The sequence below is a fragment of the Silene latifolia genome, chromosome 2 (genome assembly GCF_048544455.1).
Source record: "Silene latifolia isolate original U9 population chromosome 2, ASM4854445v1, whole genome shotgun sequence".
Classification (NCBI taxonomy): Eukaryota; Viridiplantae; Streptophyta; class Magnoliopsida; order Caryophyllales; family Caryophyllaceae; genus Silene; species Silene latifolia.
The window spans coordinates 48,382,608-48,395,135 of record NC_133527.1 but is presented as its reverse complement, the minus strand read 5'-3'; the positions used below and the strand labels follow the sequence as shown (position 1 = coordinate 48,395,135).

Sequence of the window (12,528 nt, the reverse complement as noted above, 5' to 3'; positions counted from 1 at the left end):
TGCTTAGATCTATTATCATACTACTGTTATGAATCCTTACATGATTATTAACTAACTTTTCCCTATTATATATATCAAGCATAACAAATATGAGATTAGAAACTTTGATCAAAAGAATTTTTAATATTAACATGTTACACACATTACACAACATGAACGTTTAGAGACATAATCTATCCTGGCCTGCTAGTTCACATGGTTGTGATTTATAATTCATGTGTATTATTTATAAGCTACTTGTGATATCCTTGTAAGATATTTCGGTCCTGCCAAGTGCAACTTTATATGACATGTGGTAAGTTTATGAGTTACACGGTGACCAAAGGATACATAACAGTCAGTCCTGAACGGATTAAAGCAATACAGGAATTCCAATTACCAAAAATAGTCAGCGGCATCCAAAACTGACAGGCTGGATTCGACCTGAACAAAAATCAGCCTTGGATTGTTATTTTGAAACCTTAAAGCCTTCCGAGTCAGGTAAGTTTCTCACCTAGCAATTACAGTACCCAGTTAGGGGCACATGTGTAGCATCATCCTGCATGGAAATAGATCAGGTATGAGTACCCTGACATGCATGTCCTAATAAGATCTCACTCCCCTGATTCTGGCAGGCCTGAATTAGTAAGTTTCTAAAAAAAAATATATAAATATATATGTGGCTTTGCTTGATTTCATTTTCATACAATTGAAGTATATGCTAATGTTATCACCTATAGAGTCGATATTGACACATCTTTGAAGTTTGTGCGGCAGAAACAGCGCAAATCCACCCCTGAAAGAAATATAAACATCTACGAGGAAGTCAAAAAAAAAACTCCTGAGTACGAGGCAACATTATTCAAGGATTAGAAGCTATATTTATCATCGTCTCCATTTTTACTGGCCAAGCCAGGCAAAGGAAAACCCCCTGCCGGTATATCTCTCTCTGATTGACAATATTGTCAGTGCCTAGTAAAAATACAGGAAGGTCAGCAACATCATATCTACGATGTAAGTAAAAGTCTACTAGATGCTGAAATAAGGTATGATTTACTTGAAAAATATGTTTTAGCTTTAATTATATCGTAAACCAAGTTGCGCCCTTATTTTGAGTCTCACCCTATATTAGTTAAGACTAACCTACCCATAAAAGTTGTCCTGCGAAAGCCTGAACTGTCAGGCAGGGTGGCCAAATGGTCAGTCCAGCTTAGTACCTATGATATTAACTTTGAACCCATGACAGCACTCAAATCACAAGCCTTAGTAGACTTTGTGGCTGATTTCAGCCCTAACCTAGAACCTGACCTCGAAAAAGAAGTTAAACAATTAGAAGATAAGACCTCGGACCTAGAATGAATCATGTTCACGGACGGGGCATCTAATGTACGGGGCATGGGGTTAGGATTAGTGCTAAAATCGCCACAAGGGGACATAATAGCCCAGGTTGTGAGTTGTGAATTCAAAACTGCCAATAATGAAGCAGAATATGAAGCCTTGATTGCAGGCCTAAAGGTATGTCTAGACCTCGGTGTTCAAAACCTAAAGGTAAAAACTAATTCACTTTTAATTGCAAATCAAATAAAAGGAATTTATATAGCAAAGAATGAAAAAATAATTTTATATTTGGAATATGCTAAAATATTTGCGATAAATTCATTTCATTTCATATTGAGCAAATACCAAGAGACCTGAATACCGAGGTTGATGCTTTGGCCAGCCTTGGTTCAAATTTAACCCCTGCTATGATAAAGTGCCTATTGTACATTTACTTGAACCTGCCATCAGCAAGCCTGAACAGGTGAACCCTGTCAATACTGACAATGATTCATAGACTAAGCCTTATTATGATTGGTTTCTGCGAGATATACTACCGTAGGGCAGGCATAAGGCTAAGAGCATTTGGAATTAGAGTTCTACCTATTTTGTTATCAATGACAAGTTGTTTAAAAATTTTCAGGCTAAATCATACGTGAAATGTCTCGTACCACATGAAGCAAAGCAAAGTTCTGAGGACTGACAACTATTGGCCAACCCTGATGGCTTACTGCCTGGACTACAACACGAAATGTGAAGCCTACCATAAGCATGCTCCAACTATTCATCAACCGTCTAAGTTATTGCATCCAATCTTTACACCCTAGACATTTGTGGACTGGGGCATGGCTACCCTAAAGCAAATGGTCAAGCTGAAATTAAATGAAAAGGTGGTCGTCAAAAAAAAAAAAAAATTGTCAGCCTGGCCATACTCCTTATTCATTGGTTTATGGGTGTGAAAAAGTCATCCCTGCTGAAATCCATGTAGATATGGTTTGAATATCTTTGAAGCAAATATCAGCTTGACCCCAACAGATTGAAGAACCTTACATGCTACAAACACTACAAGGAGACATGATTCCAATATCTTGGAATAACATCCATCTAAAAACACAATCATACTTGTGGTAATTTCTGCCCTGCATATTCTAGGTAAAAACTCCACACATACTCATCTGAATGTGTGCTATGTCGTGCCCTTCGTGAACATGTTATGTGACAATGTGCATTATTTTCTTGCCTACGTGTTTGCGTTTCACATGCTGGATGTTCTAACCAAATTTGTTTTACTTGAATCCTGAAAAAATTATACATGAATTGTTATTGCATGAATAAAATCTTCAAGATTGAGGGCTAATCAACTGTACGTTTACGTACTTTTTAAAAAAAAAATGCACTTAACTGTGCCTAACGAGTTGGTAACCATCACCGGATATAGTAAATAGCAGGACCAATCAAGCATGAAATAATTGCCTGACCTGACTAAATTTGTTGCACACATCTACAACCGGCTGGACGCAGCAAGACGGTGCAAGGGTGTTTTATCCCGACCATCAGTCTAAAAAGCCCTCCTGTCAGACCAAATACCAAGCCCTCCAGTCAGGGGACATAAGCCCCCCTAACAGGCCGGTTTTACCACTCCTTCAACTGCTATAGTACAAATATATATGGCTGAATGGCTTACGTTGGCTTTAATCGCCGGATAAAAAAAACAGGTTAACAGGTTTGAAGAAAACAGGTTAACAAGTTTGAAGAAAACAGGTTTAACAGGTTAACAGGTTTGAAGAAAACAGGTTAACATGTTTAAAAAGAATGACAGGATTGAACAAAGCAAGCCTAAAAGACAAACTTTATATCATTAATAAAACCCTTACCCTCTAGGGCAAAGGTAGCAAAATGTATATCTATCCTATCACAGATAACCATCCTGGCCAGGACAAACAAAATATAAAATTGTCTTTACAAGGACATTCCCCCTGGAAAACGTACAAAATGATTAATGATTCTACCAAGGACAATCTCCTTGGTTGGAGAAAATACCATTGTTTGACATTTCTGCAAATAACATCCCTCTTGTAAGGGCTAGATACTAACGCCGATCAGAAATTATTCCTCGCCTGACCGAGAGCCATAATTCCTCTTTCTCACGAAACACATTAGCTTCCATCAACTCATGGTAAATTTCCAATATAATTCTTGTCTTACCCTGCCTTGTCGTAGCAAATGAACATTGACTCACACACACTCCGTGAATACACTTTATAAAAAAGCAAACATTACTGATTCATATAGTGGGGCAAAGACAAGCCAGGTCAACTGTACGCAAGCTACATGACTGAATCAGAGGTTCAGGGTAACATGTTGAATATAGCGAGCAGGAATGGCAGGGGCATCAGTTAGATCAATTAGCTTATCAGGATCAGTCCCAGTACTGGAGATAGACCCATCACCTGTGAACCCTCCTCCTTAACTTTGGCAAGCCTAGCATTCAAGTCAGCTATGCCGAAATTGACAATTCTGAGAAAAGAAAGCCTTACTGCCAGAAGTTGAAACCCAAGCAGCCTTAACATGCTTAGGAACCTTGAGAAGCCTCCAGCCTGCAAACAACAAAGAAAGCATTCCACTCTGCAGCAGAATAGCCACGACCTCTCCATAAGAGGAATTGCCAGGAAAGTAGTCACCTTCGCAGAAGGATACTTAATATTGCTCACCAAATCATCCACTACAAAAGGTACATCCTGTTAAATATTTCCTGCTTTCCTTTGAACTAACAGAATATGTACAGGAGAAGCAAAAGTTACAGGGTACTTACCACCAACGCATGCATCATAATCGAGAAACATCAGGTCAGGCCCAACCAAGTTGGTCCTGATAAATATATAGCCAATCCGCCAGGATAGGAGAATTTTCAGGAATCCATACATCAGGATCAGTGAAGATGGTGGCCTTATCAACAGCTAGAGCAGGGGATGCATCTCCAAAAGTGATGGGTTGATTTCCAGAAGATTCAGGCTTATTTTCAGGGTTTGGGTCGAAAGGTGTGTCAAGAGCAACAGCAACCCTGGTTAATTTTCTTTTTATAACCATAGTTAGATTTTCTGGTAATTTCTGGGAAAATAAACGAAGGTTGAAGATAAAGATGGAAGAAAGATTGGGAGAATTTTAGAGGAATTGATCAAGTTTTGGTGGATAATAAAGCATGAAGTGAAGAAATTATTTATAGACGGTAATGATTGGGATTTACTGCAACTAGCCATTTTCTTAATGATAAAGCACGCTGAATCGTCCTGGAGAAGTTATCCGAAGATGAAAAGAGAAGGTTATCTCCTCATTACTGGCCTGACCCAGCGATAATAAGGAGATAAGGGGCAATTGTTGGGCCTGGAATTTCGCACTACTTCCAGGATAGAATTATACTCTGGCCTGACGATCAGGGCAGGTCCGTCAGGGTAGTCCAAGTTTGGCACCAGTCGATGAGCCTAGACTCCCCGTCATCTTCAGGATCAAGTTCAACCCTGGCCTGACAATCAGGGTGTCAGGACGTCAAGCCTGGACCAGGGTACAAGAAGACAAGCACCAGGCAGGAGAGGACAACGGTCAAGTGTAAGGTCAATATTTGACCAAGTCATGGATAATTATATATAAGATTTCTACAACATAAATATGGTCATCAAGAGGAAGATTTGGTCATAAAGAAGGAGCATTAATAGGCATTAATGCTCAATAAAGACAGCAATCAAGACAGCAATTAAAGAGGAATATTCAGCATTAAGTACAAAGATTTGGCAGCCATTAAACTTGGCTATATAAGGAGCATTTGAAGATCATTTGGCAAGACGAGGCATACTCTAACATACACAACACAACTTATCCCATTGCAAGCAAGACTATTATAATACTTAGAGAAAATATTATACTGTGTGCTCGTGATATTATTATCCTCTTAAATCATAGTGAAATCCTCTCCTGACTTGGTGCCCGTGGTTTTTTCCCATTCAAGAGTTTTCCACTTACAAATTCCTTTGTCATATTATTTACCTTATTTGCACTACTTTTATTATAATCAATCCTGCCTAGATACGATTACGATAACATTAAAATAGGATAATACTAGTTAACCCCCATACTATTCTACCATGGTCATATTTCCAGCCCAGCGAAAAATATGGATAAAACACCGCCCAACTAGGCAAAGGTGTGGATAATGGGCCCACGGGGGCACTTAGGAAGAACAAGCGTTTGCATTTGTGGAGTCGCCACCAATTTATTGTGGAAAATTGGAAACCGTTCGAATACCTCGTGTCATGTCAAGACACAAAGTAGTGACATGAACACCAAGAACTCGTTACCCTTAGCATTCTATGTCTAGAATGACTCTCGTGGATGCCAATGAACACGGATGTTCACAGAGATCTGGAGTAAGGGGTGAGGGTACGTATTAGGAAGCTCTTTTGATCGAACACCTAATCCCGCCCGCCTCGATAATGGCCTCTACTAATGATTAGGGAAGATTGTTTATACTCGATATATCGTCGATTATATGCATGCAATGCAACATCCATTAGATTAATCCTAACATGTGAGAATTAATACTAAGTCGGTAAACACGTAATTTAACATGCATTTGGGTCAAAGTTTAGATTTAGGATCGATTACATGTGAAAACATACAATACAAGACAAGACAAGAAAAATAAATACAACAAAGAAAATTACAATAATTACATTGGATTAAACGATTTATGTCGAAAATACTTCTAAAACGGATAATTTTGAGAAAAGAAATAAATAAACAAATTAACGAACAGGAATTAAAGGTGATAATACGAATAGTAGTTAATTAATACGTAATTAATAAACTAGGTCAAAGCAAGAACGGAAGTTCAGAGATAGAATTCAACCAGGAACAGGCGCAGCAGAGCTTTGCCCTCTGGAAGAGGCGCAGCAGTTGCTGCGTCTGTTCCTTGGCTCAGTTCTGGCTGTGAAACCGGAATTGCAAATCGTTAATATTAATTGGTGATTTTAAGGCTTGATTATGCTATTTGACTCGGGTGAAAGTGATTAGCAGATTATTTACATGTGATTAATGGTCATGGATGAAAACGATTAATACGAATTAATTACAAGGTTTAAAAAGTGTTAATTAACAAATTAAGGATTAAACAGAATAATTAGGTTAAATATGACGAATTAATGATGGACTCGATGATAAACAAGTAAGAATATATCAAAGGTCGAATTCCAGAAACTCAATATGAATGAATCGAATTTCTACAACCCGGTTTGACTTTAATGACGAAAACCCGCAAATATTGGTTATTTGGGATTTAACTCGAGAATTTAATGACGAATTATATGTTAACGATGATGAACGATATGTCAAATTATCATGTGAATGAAATAAGAACAAACAAAGACGAAAGAAACCAAAGGGACGAAACCAACAGAAGACGAAGGAAGAAGAAGAGAAGCAAGAACGGCGGCAACCTCAGGAAGAGGCGCAGCAAGTGCTGCGTCCCTCCCAAGAGGCGCAGCAGTTGCTGCGTCCCTTCTCGACGTCTGTATCCTTTTAATCCGTAAAAAGGGTTTAAACAAAGGGTTTTAGAAATCGGTTTTAATTGTATTTTCGACATAAATCTTACAATTTGATTACAACAATAAAGAACAATAAATAAAAGAGAGATTTACACCCTCAGACTTACATGTTTGACGAAACGAGATGAACTAAGTTAACGCTTAGTGATGCTCGACTCGAATGTAGACGAAAGTGCCCTCGTAAGAGGAAAAAGACTAAGATTGATTAAGTTGATTATGGTGGAGTTGGTCAAATTGGTCGGTCATGCAAAACAAGGTTGGTACTCAGAAGGATCCGAGCTTACGTGGTCGAAAGTTCAAGCACGTAGACGCCAAAAAGTAAGAACGTGGTCTAGAATGCAAAGGGAGAAGAGAAGGGCGGACACTCGCGTGAGAAATATGTGAGACCGAAGGTCTCTATTTATACTAATCACGCGGAGGAAGTAGGGTTTTCGGAGAAACTTTGGAAGTGAATCTCGAAAAGATATGAAAAAGATACGAAAAATACGCAGGAAAGGACTTGGGAAGAGGAGCAGCAAGCATTGCGTCTCTTGGAAGAGGCGCAGCACCTGCTGCGTCCTTTCCCAAGTGGTTTCCTTCTGCGGAAGAAAGATTTCCGTGTTTAGTTTATGGAATAACGGAATAATTTGGTTTTCCTTAATATTTTGTGTGAATATTACGGGAAATTGTTTGCCAAAGATTAAAATATTTATAAAATATGGAATAGAAATATTCGAAACATTCCAGAACATTCCGACTCGGTTTCAGAAAATGAAGACGGTTTTAGGCCCGGACTCCAAATGTACTCTAATTACTGCCAAAATGACCGTATCGGCACGTAGATGACAATTAAGAGGTAGACATAAATGTTTGAGCGATCACTTGATGATAAACTTACGAACTGTCACAAATCGTTCCGCGTACCAAACATGCGGCCCAATCATCACCGGGTGGTTTGCGGGAGGTGCAGAAATGAGGTATCTACAAAAGGACATGATGGGTCAAGAAGTCCTTGCCTAGCTAGGTGTAAGAGGGGCGGATATTGAGTTCTATATGCATTGACTCAGTCTTCATGGGCTTGCCTATGCATTTCTTGCATCAAAAGAGTCAAGTAATCATTCCCCACCGTAACATTTTCGTGTCGGAATTCATGGTAGATGAACGGGTAGGGTGGAGTGACAATAGAGGAGGAGGGCTCGGCAATGGCCTCCCTATGGTGTTGCATTATGGACTCGGCTTCCTCAGAGAGTGGGAGAAGATAGTGCGGGCTTCAGACATTTAGTCGGCAAATTTTGTTCGGTAGAATGAAGGACTTGGCATCTTTTGTAAGCCACTCAAATTTGTTCTCAAGGGTGTCATTCTTGACCCAATGGAATTTGTGAACCATAGTGGCTAGATCAATGAGGTGGCCTGAAATTCCGGTTAAAGTGCTTTGCCAACCACGTTACCAATCCCCCATTTACTATAAAGGTCGCGCTTTCCTTGCCATGATCGATATTAAGCCACCTTTCGATTAAAAGTTGAAGGATATTGTATTTCTTGGTGAACTTATTATCGACATTCAAGGTTGACTCGAGATAGATGAAATCAAGTTCGGTGAAGTGATTAGTCCCCTTCCTAGCAATAAGAGTATTTCCCACAACCTTGTGCCACACCCTTATGCCCAGGTGATGAACATAAAGGGCATGACATTCATGGAAGGACTCGAATTTTCTCCCGGTAATAGCTTTCCACAAAGGGGCGGGATCATATTTTGTTGAAGGTTTCTTCACATAAGTCGAGTCATTATCAAGACCGAAAACTTTGCCAAACTCATTAAAGGACGTCTTCCTATCCATATTCTCAAGGCGGAATTCAATATTCGTTCGAGTCTCCACCTTTGTAACTTTCAATGAGCTTAGAAATTCCAAGGTGAGGAAGGGGTAGGTCAATTCTTGCATATCAAACAATGTAAGCAACCCCATAGACTCAAAGAAGTTCTTGGTCCTTTCAAGGACACCTAATTTGGTCAAGGCATCTTGACAAATAAACTTGGTGGGTAAAATCGATTTCTTAGCAATAGACACAAAAATTTTCCTATGAGAATCGGATGTGAAAGTTACCTCTGGATATTTTTCTAGTTGTTCAATAACCGGGATAGAAGTAGTAGCTTCCACCATAGGAATAGGAGTTTCTTGAATTTCCATTCTTGCTTGTTGAACCACCAAAGCCTTGGAAGCTTGAAGTGCTTGTTGCCTTTTGGAAAGGTTTGGTTTCGTGGGTCCCTTGCTTCCACATTTGGTCCTAGCCATTGTTCTTCTCCTTGTATGTATCAACAACCAATGATTTGATTGAATTCTTCTAGTATCCTCAAGCTTCAATGAATCCCAAATCAATTTAGGATTTTTGAAATTTGCCTTTAACCCTAAAAAATCGATTAAATTATTGAGGATTTGGATGTTTGAATGTCTTTTTGTTGATAGGGGAGTGATTTGTTTGAGTTTTGAGGGAGTTTGGAATTGATTTTGGTGAATTTGGTTGAGGAAATTGATTTTTGTGGATGGAGGTTTTGAGGGTTTTGAATGTGTGTTTATGTTTTGAATGAAGGAAATGAAATGGGAAAGGGGGTTTTAATTCCGTGTTTTTGAATTGCTGCAGAGGGAGACGAGCGTCTGCAGCACGGGACGCTCGGATTGTTGCCCAGTCAGTTTTATAAAATGTAACCCGTGCTAAGACGAGCGTCTTCGGCAGGAGACGAGCGTATTGCTGATGGAGACGAGCGGATTCCTTTGAGGACACTCGTATTCAAGGTTAGTGTGAAATTCCAAATTCTGATATAACCAAGACGAGCGGATCTTTACTGCGACGAGCGTCTTTTGTTTGAGACGAGTGGATTCCTGAGGAGACGCCCGAATTCATACCCAGCTCTGCCAGGACGAGCGTCTTTAAGTCAGGACACTCGAATTTTCAGCCAGGACGAGCGGCTTCTTCTTGAGATGCTCGGATTGCTCCTGTACCTCACGGGTTCAGTTCCACCCGTGGGTACTTTCATAACCCAAGTCATTCCATCTTCGTTCCTTTGATCTTCATTGTGGGGGCACTACGAAGGCTTGGATAGTCTAGGCAATTGATATCCCCACACTAATCAAAACACTACACATCAAGAAACATATAAGTCCCTCCCTCACTTTCTCTCAAAATGATAATCTTGATCAAAGTAAAATGGTAAATCCAAAAATTGACAAAAATGCAATAAGTAAAATGCAAGTTAGGGGGTTAGAATATTTAAAAATGGTGGTTTAGGGAGGACTCCACCAAACTCTCATTCATGTATGAGATGTCAAGGAGGCATAGCCAAGGTGTTGATGTTGCTCAACACCTTGAAGAAGTAGTCGAAGGCTTGTTTATTGTCATTATAAAGATCTTCAATAAACCTTTGCATATGTTGTTCTTCATTATGATGATTTGAGTTAACATAATCACCAAAGCCTTGGTCCACGGTCATAGCATTACCAATATAGGGATTGAATAATCCTTCGAACTCATCATCCCATAAACCGCATACTTCATTAGCTTGCTTCCCAATAGTATCATGAGTTGATGAGAACAAATCCTCTTCCTTCTTGTCATTATGGCCGATGAGGCCTTCTTCTTCTCTTGTCATGAGTGGTGGTGAGCTATTCAAGCTCTCATTCTTGTTGAAACTTTCTTGCTCTTTGGATGGAGCATCTTGGAGATTGTCTACTTTTTTCTCCCATATGGGTGGCGATTCTTTACCCATAGCTTGTCCTTTGTATTGAGATGTCAACTTCTTCATATCACTTTCTCGGCTATAATGATCGATCATGAAACATGGCTCATGTAAGCGGGGAGCTCTCATTGTCTTGTCAAGGTTAAAAGTGATTGTTTCATCTTCCACTTCAAGTGTGAGCTCTCCATGTTTCACATCAATCACCGCTCCCGCGGTGTGTGAGAATGGTCTTCCTAAAATGGTAGGAATGTTGGAGTCTTCCTCCATGTCAACAATAACAAATTCCACCGGGATGAAGAACTTGCCAATTCTTACCGGCACATCCTCTCATACCCCTAAAGGTGTCTTCGTTGATAGATCCGCCATTTGAAGTGTGATATTAGTGCACTTGAGTTCTCCCATTCCTAGCCTTTTTCACACCGAGTATGGCATGACACTCACACTTGCTCCAAGGTCACATAGAGCTTTGTTGATTGTAGTGTCGCCAATGGTGCATGGAATAGAGAAACTTCCCGGATCCTTGAGTTTTGGAGGTGAACTTCCTTGTAGGATGGCACTACTCACCTTAGTGAACGCAATAGTCTCTAGCTTCCAGATGGATTTCTTCTTTGTAAGAATATCTTTCATGTATTTCGCATAGGCCGGAATATGATTAATCAATTCGGTGAATGGGATTGAGACTTCCAAGTTCTTCACAATCTCCATGAACTTTCCAAGTTGTTCATCGAACTTAGGCTTAGCTTGACGACTTGGAAATGGAAGTCTAATCACAATAGGCTCTTTCTCCTTAGCCTTCTCTTCATTCTTCTTCTTTGAAACGTCTTAAATGGTGGTGGGTTCTTCTTCTTTCTTAGAGTTTTAAACTCTTTCCTTGTCATTAGCATTCACAACATCTTCATCAATGGGCCTCTTCGGCCCTTCATACCTTGTACCACTCCTCAAATGGATGGCACTCACTGACTCATGTCTTGGGGGATTACCTAGAGGTGGTAATTGCCCCTTTTGTCTTTGAGGACTAGAAGATGCTAATTGAGACATTTGGGTTTCCAACATCTTTGTGTGAGCTAGTATGTTGTTGATGGTGATGTCTTTTGCTTGGCTATCCTTTTGCATTTGAGTAAAAAATTCTTGTTGGTTCTTTTGCATTTGGAGGACCGCTTTTTGAACATCAAAACCTTGGTCATTTGTTTTATTGTATGAAAGTTGATTTTGATAACTTGTTCCCCTACATTAACTTTGGTCATGTCCCAAAGTTCCACAATTCTCACATACTCCACTTGTAATTGATGATGTTGCCACCATAGCGTTAACATGTTGCTTGGGTGATTTGGAGGCCTCTTCAAGTTTATTCATGGCCTTCTCAAACTTCAAATTAATGGTATCAATATGATCACTAAGTTGAGCACCCAATTGAGTAATGGAATCCACCTCATGTCTTCCTCCTCTAGTAGCCTTCCGAGGTCTACTATATTGTGAGTTATGGACCGCCATTTCTTCAATTTTGTTCCATGTTTGATTGTCATCAACTTCGGTCAACATACCATTTGATCCCATATTGAGAATGTTTCGGGAGTCTTCATATAGGCCATTCCAAAATTGTTGTACAAGGAATCACTTGCTAAGTCCATGGTGTGGACAAGATCGACAAGTGTCCTTGAATCTCTCTCATGCTTCATACAAAGATTCCTCATCCCTTTGTTTGAACCCGGTGATTTGGGCTCTCAACATGTTAGTCTTTTCCGGAGGATAGAACTTCTTGTAGAAAGCAAGTGCCAATTTCTTCCAAGAATCAATACCAAGAGTAGCCTTATCTAGGCTCTTCAACCATTGTTTCGCATGTACCAAAAAAAACCATTGTTTCGCGGTACCAATCAAAGAAAAAGGAAATAAGACCCATCGAATTTGGTCTTGAGTAACTCCGGTTTGAGA

The 12,528-nt window shown here is 39.7% G+C and overlaps 1 non-coding gene across 1 annotated transcript; it reads left to right on the top strand.

Annotated features, from left to right (window-relative positions):
• The first annotated feature begins 12,220 nt into the window (after positions 1-12,220).
• LOC141644935 (small nucleolar RNA R71) lies at positions 12,221-12,327 on the top strand. The gene has a single exon (XR_012544535.1). It is a non-coding gene; the product is annotated as a small nucleolar RNA R71 (small nucleolar RNA).
• The last annotated feature ends 201 nt before the right edge of the window (positions 12,328-12,528 follow it).